General features: G+C 38.9%; 1 non-coding gene across 1 annotated transcript; it reads left to right on the forward strand.

Moving 5' to 3' along the window:
• Nucleotides 1-835: 835 nt before the first annotated feature.
• TRNAP-UGG (transfer RNA proline (anticodon UGG)) lies at nucleotides 836-907 on the forward strand. The gene has a single exon. It is a non-coding gene; the product is annotated as a tRNA-Pro (tRNA).
• The last annotated feature ends 11,578 nt before the right edge of the window (nucleotides 908-12,485 follow it).

Genomic DNA, 12,485 nt, shown 5'->3' on the forward strand with positions numbered 1-12,485 from the left:
CATATCTACGGTATAATCAAAGGTTGCAAAATGAGAGAATGGATGTTATATGAATGTTTCTCCGCTCGGCCGGCGCGCCGGCGGCGCGGCAACCGCGCCAGCGGCCGGCCGCGCGGCGGTACCAGCCGGCGGCCGCGGCAACCGCCGCGGCGAAAGCGCAGCAACCATCATGACCATCCGGTCAGCCATCGACGCTTCGACCAGCCAAACAAGCTATTTATGGCCGATGCAAAGACACCGGCTAATAAAGGAGGGAGTGATAGGCATATTATCATAGTTAGTAGCTATTCTAACAACACATAGAATCGAAAACTTTAAGATGCGCAAATAGTCTTAGTCTATTCAAAGGTATTAGTGTTCACTTGACAACCTTATTCAAACACACACCTAATGCCTTTGGACAGCCATATCTACGGTATAATCAAAGGTTGCAAAATGAGAGAATGGATGATATATGAATATTTCTCCGCTCGGACCCGGCGACGCGCGGCGACCAGCCAGCCGCGCCAAGCGGCCGCGGCGGCGATACGTACCAGCCAGCAGCCGCAGCAGCAGCCAGCACCCGCAGCAGCCAGCTGCATTTTTAAGACAAATGAACACACATTTTTAACATAAAAAGCAAAGCATAACTTTTTCTTTCCTTCACTTTCCTTTTGTCAATACCTTCATCTCAACCTTTCAGCCTTAAAAAAGGGAAAGAAAGGGGACCCCAAGACACCGAGAGAATGCTCATCGGTCATTCCTCCTAGAAAATTAATTCATAAAATGGTACAAACTGCGAGAAAAGCGAGATGAAACTTCCAACTATTGTTTAGGCGGGGTACCAACAAAAGCGGGGCATTTGGTCTAGTGGTATGTTTCTCGCTTTGGGTGCGAGAGGTCCCGAGTTCGATTCTTGGAATGCCCTAGTTAATACAAGTTTTTACTTCAATTTTACTACTTGCAACTTGCAGCTCTGATCCTTCACTCTATATTCAAATAAAGCAGGCCATTAATTGCTAACCTAATTCGATTGGCTAGGGATCTCTAAGATACACTTCATATTTCCTTTTCTGCAGTCTTGGAATTATCAAAAAAATGCTATAATTTATCCTTTTTAGTTTGCAGGATATATATACAGCAACACACAGATGTGCATGCAACTTATCAGCAACTTTTTTTTCCAAGTTTTAGTTTAATTTTACCATGTTCATTGTATAGGAATTTGTAGAACCAATATAAGTCAGCTATATCGCAACAGAGAAGAAGTGAGACTAACCTTAATTGTTGCTATCTACTTGTGGGGCAGACGTAGCTTCTCCCGGTGAAGGCGCACACAATCTTTTGCTAGCATGTCTGGACTAATTAATCCTGCACGTTGGAGTTTTTCAATTACTTTTGAAGTAATGTCTGCAGTAACTTCTGCTCGCATAGTTCTCTTTTGTTCCTCCATTTGTTCCTCCATTTTTTGGATCCTTTCTTGCATTTCTTGCACTACATCATTTGTGGCATTTGAAGTTGGTTCAAAAGTTCCAGCTTTTCCTTTCAAAGAAGTCTTTGTAACCCCCGTCCATATAGTCTTAGACGTCCGGATGTTACGGACCCATAACTTGGTGAGTATGCATCAACAAGTGACTACCATCTGCGCTTAGTTGTGTTTCAATTTCCTCCATTTCAGCCTAACAAAGACAATCCAACAACCGCACTCAAGCAAACAAAAACTAACAATAAATAATAGATTTCAATAAAAACTTGCAATACATAATATACATACAATTTTACTAGTTGTGTCTTCATTTGACTCCTTGTACAAGCGCCGGGTTTCCTTGTTCTTGTTTCCACAAAGATCTCCTTAAGTGATACATTTCCCTTGGTTTTTTCCTAGTCACATCAAAATGGATATAAAAAATCGCTTAAAATGACAGGTTAAGACTTAATAAAAAAAAAAATAAGAGAACACACCAATTTATTGCGGACTAAAGCGAAACTTTTTTTGCCGACTGTGTGCGGATTCAACAACTTCTTCCGATTCTCAGCATTTGTTTTAGACATTTTCTGCAACAGAGACAAGAAGATAAGAAGAGAAATTACAAGAAAAAAAAAATTACAGAGAAAGAAAGGTAAAAAAAAACCTACAACGACGACCATATCGCAGCAACGAAAGAGAAGACGAGAGACGAAGGACACTTGCACCGAGAGAAGACAAATGTATTCGGAAATATATTTTACACCGGAATTTCTCAAACTTCCAATATTCGAGGAGCTCTTTAAATTGACATTCCGGAATATGACTGGCCTTTTTGCCATTATGATTTCATCGGTAACTTTTGGTTTGTAACAAAGTTTCTTCAAGTCACTTTTATGCCTTCTCAAAAGATGAATTGCATTCAAAGTCCACTTTTGCCGGCTTCGGGAATATCATATTTCTCCTACAATTTTGTGTCATTTTGTCAAGCATAAACAATACTTTTAACGAGAGACTTAAATATTGGAAACTTCAAACCTTGGTATATATCCATAAATCATCTTTTGTGTCCATTTTCCTCCAATCAAGTATATCAAATGGGCAAAGGGTCGCAGTCCTCGCTAATGTACCGAGGAAGCTACCATACTCTATTACAACATCTTGATAGGACAATAGGTTGATTGAGCCTATTCGGTAGGATCAATTTACGCTCATGTCGGCTATGCACGCTATGCATTTGCGTTCGCCTCTTTTTCTTTTAAATTGAAGGGCCTAAAGTTAAAAGAAAATGTAAGAAATTAGAAGTCATGGATGAATTTAATAAGTTCGTAAGCTATGTGTTACATTGTTCATTTGTGGGAGGAATTGTAGAATCCATTTGCATTTCATCCTCGACGGGCTGTTGCTCCTCGACGTGTTGCTCTTCTACAAGTTGCTCACTTTGGTTAGCTTTGGTTTGTAATTAATTCTAGATGATCTCTCTACGACCTTATAGCTTGAACGAGTTTCGTTTATGGTTAATAATGCCATTTTTTTTTGCCAAGTATGACAATGAACCAGGTGTCACGACCCATGACTGGTGTCCTTGACACCCGTATTCAAAGTACCAAATTGCTAATTCCGTCTAAACATACATAAATCCATACGTAAGGTGCGTCGCACGAACATACATATACACGTATACATCCTACAATTTTGTGTCATTTTGTCGGCGAACGAGAATCGAGAAGACGGGACGGGGCCCGTCGTACCCAAATGATCATATATATAACATAGATACAACGGAAAATATATACCAAAAGTGTTAATAGCTCTCCAAACTTCAAACGTCCTTGGCGGCGTATCACGGTATACGAAGATATCGAAATGTAAAGCGGAAACATAACATACATAAACATAATAACCTTTTGTAAAATCGTCCATTTTCGTAGCGGAGTCGGACTTACGGAGAGCGTACAAAATCTTATTATGTCAATTTGGGCAAAGGGTACGAAGTGTGACAGACGGACTTTCAGACAAAACCAAATCTCAAGTATATGTCGGACGAATCGGACGTACGGGCGCGCGGGCGGAATCATGCATGCGAGAATCATAATCATATGCGGACGTACATCCGGATATCAAATCTATCACATACGGACGGATCCGGGACTTTAATAAGGGACGCGGTAACGAACCCGGCCCTCGTAGTACGGGACGCGGTGGACGAAGGAATGATCAAATGCCAGCCGCCATCCCCATAATATCACATAATCAGATCATATCGAATCATATCGATACGAGACAGATCCGGCCCGCACAATCGGAGGGACGCGGTGGAACAATGCGGTGGAAGTGCACGAATTACTGGCCGGCGCGGTGAAGGAAGCATTGAGGCATCCACGAACGGACAAATGAGAAACCATATGTATACGGACCGACATACGGACGTAATCAAGCCGAAGTAGTTCGGAAGGTAAATCAAATCGAATAAGCGAGATCGTATTTATCCGAGAATCGTTCCGGAGGTCGGAATAATATTCGGATTCGGAAAACCGATCATAATACTTATTAGTTAGTGGACGAACATAATTAAGAGTTACTTATGAAAATCGACGAGAAACGAGATCGATTTGAACCATACCGGGAGTATCAGGGTATTGTGGGCCCACCTCGGACCCAACCATAATAAGGTACGTAAATTATAGATAATAAACCTTAGGGAGTCGTCCATAATCATTTTAGAGTGTTTCGACTCCATTTATGGAAGTTGCATACATATAGTGTGTTTTATCGACAAAAGGTGAAGAAATGTTTCAATCTTACTGAATGGTTTTGAGCTATTTTCAATCTCGAATTGTACAATCGATTTGTGTTGGAGAAATGCCAATGAAAGAAGGGCAAGACTTTACATACCTCAATTCGCCTTATGACTTGGCTTCACTTCCATTTGCGAAATGCGAATGGTCACTCTTACCGATTACTATTCATGAAAGCTAACATTTCAACCTTGGGGTTATACTTGGCTATACCTCCCCTATAAATATGACACCCCGAGATTCAACTCGGCTCAAAACAACAACAACAACCCAACAACAATACCAACAACGATAACAATCACCATGAAACACAACATAACATGAATAGTCTTCTTTCTTCATAATATCACAACTTCATTCTAACTTCAACAATGCGACCAAAAGCTACCAAATTACATTATTTTCCTTCCAAACTCATTAACGATAACCATAATTCATGTTTAAACCTTACTCCCATACTTATACAAAAATCATATAAAATTCATCAAATTCGCCATAACAACATAAAACCATTTTCGATGCCGTCTCAATTCATTAAACCTTTATTTATGTCGTAAGAATCATAACGACACAACTAGCATATCAAGCAAAACAATTTATTTTCATTTCAAGTTTTCCATAGGTCACGGCCACATCCATTATTTCCAAATCCATCCGAATTCATTCAACTTTCATTTTCAACTCATATCCCACAATAACCACAACTAAAATATAACACAAAATTCAACACCAATTCCATGCACAACCATGCACACACACACGGCTCCATATACACACACACACGGCCTACACACTACAACTCACAATTCCATGCTTTTCATTCAATTCCACACACCATAACATACATATAACCTTCCATAACATATTAAAAACATGAAATCCTTACCTTTCCTTCAAATTCTCACTTGCCACTAGAGTTGTCTTCTTGCCAAGATAATTATACCAAGTTGTAGAGCACCATGAACTTAGTAAGAATTCAAGAAGAACCAAGTTTTTGAACCAAGAACCAAGCTCCAAGAATTTTTTTTCTTTCTTTTCTCTCTTTCTACGGCCGATTGGCCTTTCTTTTTGTGTTTTCTTGATTTGTTTGATTTCTCTTGAAAATTCTAGAGAGGATGACATATATATTTATCCCCTTAATATGTCACATGCATGGCACATGGAAAATCTATTCATTATTTTGGTGGCTTGGGCCTAGGTTAGCACCCCTCAAGTTGGGCCTCATTTTCTTATTTCTTTTTCAAGCCCAATTCATCATAATTCTTATTTTGTAATTCCCGAAATAATTTTCCAAAATTCCAATTTTGCCCTTAGGCCTTCTCCAGTGTTCTAGCATCCATACTTCCATAACCGGCATACACACGTTAAGAAAAAATCCAAACTTGACCTCATTCCTTGCAAGTCACGGTTACTTCCAAATTTCCGAATACGCAAAAATGCCGGATGTAACACCAGGTTTAGCATATGCTCTGGTTTGTTGTTTTCTTCTTGTTGAAGGCCCTTGTTGATTCATGACTATCCGGATCTGTGTAAATCTAGGCGAACAAGTGAGAAAATGCGGACGACAAAAATAATAAGCATGATACATATTATTAAAAATCTGATATAACACATGATGAAGATGTTGAAGATCATGATAAGATCAACTGATCATGATAAGGTTACTTAGGATAAGTACAATCTTATTATTGTTATTGTTAAGTAGTTGTGATAAGCTTAAGTAATAGAGTTTAGTTAAATGTATAACTCTATCATAGACTAGTTTCCTTCATGCATTAGAAGTGTGCTATACGAGTGGTGCATGTGTATAAACTACTGCTAGCGATGGTAAAAGCGATGACAAAGCTAGTGATAAAAGTTGTGAGAAAGCCAGTGATAGTAGTGATGATTGGGAACAAAAGGATGTGTTCTTTGAGAAGTTGGATTTACGGTACTCTATCGAAGAAACCATGAGCCAATGTTTCCGGTCTAAGGTGATCACAACACCAACATCTAGATACCATGCTATATCCCATTCTCCAAATAACATAATTTAGTGGTAATTTAAATTACCGGCTCTACATAGAAAATGATACCTTTAAAGGCTCCTTTGACTCATATGTCTTTGGAATATATCATTTCGTTGTGTCTTGAATTCTCCCTTGGTATCTGTCTTCATATTTGTTTATCTATCTCTTGCTTTGTAGGAGGCTTGATATTATCCAATATGTATTGAGCTAAATCTTCATATAAACATCCCTTTAGTTTACTGTTTTTCCCATTTGCCATGCCACGTTACGCTATTGATATCCTCATTACACCAAAAGTCGGTGGTGTTACAAAATATAGATCCCCTAGTCGTATCTAATTATCAAATGAAAAACATGAGCCAATGTTTCCGGTCTAAGGTGATCACAACACCAACATCTAGATACCATGCTATATCCCTAGTGATGTTTGGCATGCCGACTTGGGCATCCAAACTCTAAGTTTTAGAAGTTTTAGACAAAAATAAGTGTATCAATATCACTTGTTAGAATAAAAGTCCTCTTTGTTTGTGTTAGTTGTCAAATGGGAAAAGGTTGTAAATAGAACACGAAAAACCGAAAAACCGAACCAAACCGATAACCAAACCGAACCGTAAAAAAAAACCGACATTTATTTGGTTTGATTTGGTTTGGTTTTAAATTTAAAAACCGACTATATTTGGTTTGGTTTTGGTTTCAAGTCTTAAAAAACCGAAAAAAACCGAACCAAACCGACTTTATATATTATGTTAAAAATTAAATTTGTATATATATATGTATGTATTTTAATTTTTTTATGAAAACATTACAATTTATATTATGTTTTTATACTCTTGGGCCATGCTTTTGAATTAAACTAATCATTTTTTTGCACGGATTGCCCTTCTTTTGGGGTGGTCTTTAAATTTTGCCCTCATCTTTGTGTTCTTTAAGTTTTGCCCTTCGCTTGGATACGAGGTTCTGGGTTGAACCCCGCTCGGGCATAAAATAAAAAAATAATTTCGCAAGACAGGGCTGGGGAGAGTGTATGCCGGATCCAGCATACAATCCTTAAGGAAAAACCAAAGTTATGCCGGAGGGGGCAGACTTTGCCTTGAGACATTTTTTTTTTTTTTTTTAACTTTTCAAGGCACACTTTTAGTTAAGGCATACTTTTGGTTATTCCTTAATTAAAAGTATGCCCCATAAGGTATAGTTCCTTAAGGAAAAATTTTGCCCCATAAGGCAAAACTAAATTATGCCTTGAGGAAAAGTTATGCCCCCTCCGGCATAACTTTAGTTTTTCCTTAAGGAAGTTATGCCGGTGGGGGCAGACTTTGCCTTGAGACATTTTTTTTTTTTTTTTTTAACTTTTCAAGGCACACTTTTAGTTAAGGCATACTTTTGGTTATACCTTAATTAAAAGTACGCCTATAAGGCATAATTCCTTAAGGAAAAGTTTTGCCCCATAAGGCAAAACTAAATTATGCCTTGAGGAAAAGTTATGCCCCCTCGACATAACTTTAGTTTTCCTTAAGGAAGTTATGCCGGAGGGCAGACTTTGCCTTGAGACATTTTTTTTTTTTTTTTAAACTTTTCAAGGCACACTTTTAGTTAAGGCATACTTTTGGTTATACCTTAATTAAAAGTACGCCATAAAAGGCATAATTCCTTAAGGAAAAGTTTTGCCCCATAAAGGCAAAACTAAATTATGCCTTGAGGAAAAGTTATGCCCCCTCCGGCATAACTTTAGTTTTTCCTTAAGGAAGTTATGCCGGAGGGGGCAGACTTTGCCTTGAGACATTTTTTTTTTTAAAAAAACTTTTCAAGGCACACTTTTAGTTAAGGCATACTTTTGGTTATGCCTTAATTAAAAGTCTGCCCCATAAGGCATAGTTTCTTAAGGAAAAGTTTTGCTCCATAAGGCATAACTAAACTATGTCTTGAGGAAAAGTTATGCCCCCTCCGGCATAACTTTAGTTTTCCTTAAGGAAGTTATGCGGAGGGGCGGACACTCCCTCATTTGCCTTGCGAAATTATTTCTTTATTTTATGCTTGAGCGGGGTTCGAACCCAAAACCTCGGGTATCCAAGCTAAGGGCAAAACTTAAAGACCACAAATATGAGGGCAAAATTTAAAGACCGCAACTATGAGGGGAAAAATTTAAAGACCACCCCAAAAGAAGGGCAATTCTGCGAATTGCCCTAAACTATTGCTCTCTTGTTCTTGGCAATACTACCCGATTTGTTTTGTGCTTGCTCTCTTGTTCTTGGCAATACTACCCATTGCTAAGAATAAGTATGCTACGAGTTTAGTTTCGGGAGTGAGTGTTCTTAGCAATACTATTTCACACGAGTTTAAATTTAGATAGTGACTACGATGTATTTTAAAAAACCGACAAAAACCCGAAAAAACCGATAAAAACCGACAAAAACCGAATAGTAAAAACCGATATAGTTTGGTTTGGTTTGGTTTGACAATTTGAATAACCGACTCAATTGGTTTGGTTATTTTTTAAATAAAAACCGATCCAAACCGAACCGTGAGCACCCCTAGTTGTAAATTGGCTTTTGGCTTGAGAAATAAGATTGAAAAGGAACCTTAAGAAAATCAGAATTGTTTGAGGTGTTTGTCAAGTTCTAGAAAATGGTTGAGAAACGAGTTTTCTAAAAGCATTAAAGTGTTTCAAAGTGATGGAGGGTGAGTTTTCTAGCATTGTAGGAAGCACTGCAATATTTGACCGACCGGACTTTGATATAACTCATGCTGTCAACCTTGCTAGCCAGTTCATGCAGAATCCCAACTCTGTGCACTTTCGAGTACATCAGAGGATACTAAGATATGTACAAGGAACTATTTCTCATGGGCTATGTATTATATCTCAATCCTCGTTCGGTATGTATGGCTTCTCGGATGCAGATTGGGCGAGGGTGTGCAACAACAAGAAGATCCACCACGGCTACGGCATATATGTTGGTGCAAATTGTGTATCTGGTCCTCTAGGAAGCAAAACACGGTGGCAAGGTCAAGTGCGAGAGGGTGGCAAGGTCGAGTGCGGAGATTTGAATATAGAGCCTTAGCTGCTACAGCAGGTGAACTCACATGGATAACTTATATTTTGCAGGATATTGGAATTGTTATAGCCCGTACCTTGTACGATTGGATATTTCGAAGTCGTCGTGGAAAGTTAAGGTGAGACGATTTTCAAAAAAATCATTTTAATGTGCAAGTCGTTATAAAATTATTTGTGACTATTATTAGTAGGGAGATATTGTGGGAGGTCAAGGGTAAAAAGGAGTTTGCAAAATGGCCAATGGAAATAATGTGGAAGGTTGGGGGCAAAATCGTAATATTGAGAAAAGTCGAGGGGCAAAATGGGAATTTCACATAAGTTTCATGAAAATTCCATAAAAGGCCATATTGGCCATGTGAAGAAAAAAAGATGATAATTAAGTCATCTTTGTCAAGATTTCAAGAAAATTCTAGAAAGAATAAATAAAAGGAAAAAGGGAAGAAAAATCTAGAGAGGGCATGTGCCCTCACATGCATGCAAGAGTATTTATATATATGCATAAGAGGAAAGAAAGGAAGCAAGAAACAAAAGGAAAGAAGAGGAGAGACACCATGGCCTATTCGGCCATGGTGGTGAAAAATTGGCTTAAATGCTGATCTTGCCCCAAAAATTTTTCTCTTCATGTATTCCTACCAATTTGGAGGTGCTCTTCAACATGGTGTAGTTGTTGGGATAAGAAACTTCCTCTTTGTTGCAAGTTGGCAACTTTAGCCAAGTGAAGGAGTTGTGAAGAAAGGTATGATTCCATTCCTTTTTATGGGATTGTGAAGGTTGTGTTTATGTTTTGGAATGTAGAAATGAGTAGAGATCATGAGAACATGGAAGTTGCATGGATGTATATGTGTGTGAGTATAGCGTATGCATGTAATGTGGGTAGGCAAGCATGAGTTGGTTTCTATGTTGTATTTAGTTGTTGTTGTGGTGAACTCTATAGGCAATGGAAGATTAATGACTTTACTTAAAGTTGGGAATGTGGAAGGTGGCCGTATGTATGTGTGTGGGTTGTAGGAAAAATATGAACTTATTTTATGTAATGTAATTTGATAATTATAGTTGATGTAACATGTAGAAAATGGATGGAAAATCATGAAATGTGTGTGTTGTGATGTTGGCCGTGTAGGGGCTGTTTTTGGTAAGTGATGGCGAATTGATTTTACTTAGCATTTTGGTTGATGTTGTTATGGATTATGTTACGAGAATGAAGGTATTGCATGGTTTAAGTTGAAGTTGTGGTTGTTGTGAGTTTGGCCGTGTGTATGTAGTGTTATGTAGGGATGAAGGACTCATTTTATTTAGTAGGTTTGAGATGTTGTGTTGCGGGTTCTATGATGTAAATGAGTTAACGACTTAAATGGAAGTTATAATCGTGTGCGGGCTGTTTTGTTAGATAATGTGAATCAAATATGCTTACTTGTATTGATGACCATAATGTGGTTAAATGTATGAGTTGTTAGTATGGTTGATAGTTTGGCCGGGTTGAATTCCCGGATTGCTGTTGATGTTGATTTGGGCCGAGCCATATTCTCGGGATGGTGCATTTACAGGGGAGGTGCTGCCGAAATTTCGGCAGACAAGAACAAATCCAAGATTGGAATTTCAAAGCTTCATGAATAGTAATTGATAAGCATGACCAAATCACAGATTTTGGCGAACTTTGGACGAGAATGTGGAGTAGCGTAAGCGGCAGAAAAGGTATGTAAGGCTTCCCTTTTTCTTCTTTGGCATGTCTTAGATGTACTAGGCTTGATTACGAGCCTCGGGGGCCACTCTAAATCTAGAAATCCGAGATTGAACTAATTGGATTACACTTTAGTGCAAGAAATGGTTAAGCGTCCGTAACCTTTGGAAATGAAAGTGGAATGTTTTGAAATCTTCAAGGATGACCTAATAGGACATAATGACCACGTTTTTAGGTCCGTTATCCGACTTGACTCGAGGTGGGACCACACCCTCAAGACCTAAGTGTATAGTACTATTTGCCTTAATTCCGCTCGTTAAACAATGGAAATTGTGGACTAATGATTTGAGTTTGCTATAAGTATCCGGTAACCCCCGATATGGGTATTCGATTAGACTATTCGATATAGACACTCCGATAAGAGTAAGTTTGATATGAATATTCGATATAAGCAGTCCGTCGTAAATGTTCTGAAAATAGAAAATTCGATATAAGTATGCAAACATAAGAGTGATATATAAGCATTGGATATAAGTAAGTTGATATGAATACTCTCTGTAAGTCTTAATGTTCTCCATACACGACCTCGGATCGCTTGGAAAGTTCGAAGAGGTTTCTGTATGTTAAATGCTTATAACTCTCTGATGCTAACCCGGAAGAACCCGAGACTTGTTCTGAATCTTCAGATGTTAATAAGCGTATGTATTCATCGAGTCTGATTCCATATGCATATGTTTCTGCACTACTCTGCTCGTGCGCGACTCAATGTATCTTTCACTGAGTCCCGGGCCAGGGCATGTTATGATCTCGTGTGTACGTCACGATACGGTCGATTCACCGAGTCCCGGGCAGGGACATGTTCTCGTGCGTACTTCTCGGCATTATTCACCGAGTCCCTCGTACTTGCGGGCGGGACACGTTATCCGTATGTGATTATGATGTGATGTTATGGGGATGGTGGCCGGGATGGCACATGATTATTATTCACCGAGACCCGCGAGAGGGCCGGGACATGTTATGTATAAATGATTCTGAGATGCATGATTTTATCTACCGAGTCCCTTAATAAAGGGCCGGGACACGTCATTGGCACATTTGACATCTGATTCTGTTATACATGATCCTATTCACCGAGTCCCTCATCGTAGGGCCGGGACACGTCATACACCTATGTGATTTATGATTTTGACATGCATTCTGTATTCTGTCCGATATATGTTATCCTCCGAGCCTTACGCACGTTACGTACTACGTTCGATATATGTCGATATCGTATGATGCGTAAGTTACGTATTCCGTCCGAACATGATTTTATACGAACATTGTCCGTATGCTCTGTACTTTGTCTGACGTATGACGACACGGGTTCACTCTGTGATTTCTGTACCTCTTCGGACATGCGATCCGTGATTTGTGAAATAAGCATTTCTGGTACTCTGTTTGACTTAGTTACCTTCTGTACCCCTCTTGGTATACGAGACAGGTAGGTATGAGCCGAGTACGAAGG

Source organism: Lycium ferocissimum, unplaced genomic scaffold (assembly GCF_029784015.1).
Source record: "Lycium ferocissimum isolate CSIRO_LF1 unplaced genomic scaffold, AGI_CSIRO_Lferr_CH_V1 ctg16557, whole genome shotgun sequence".
Taxonomy (NCBI): Eukaryota; Viridiplantae; Streptophyta; class Magnoliopsida; order Solanales; family Solanaceae; genus Lycium; species Lycium ferocissimum.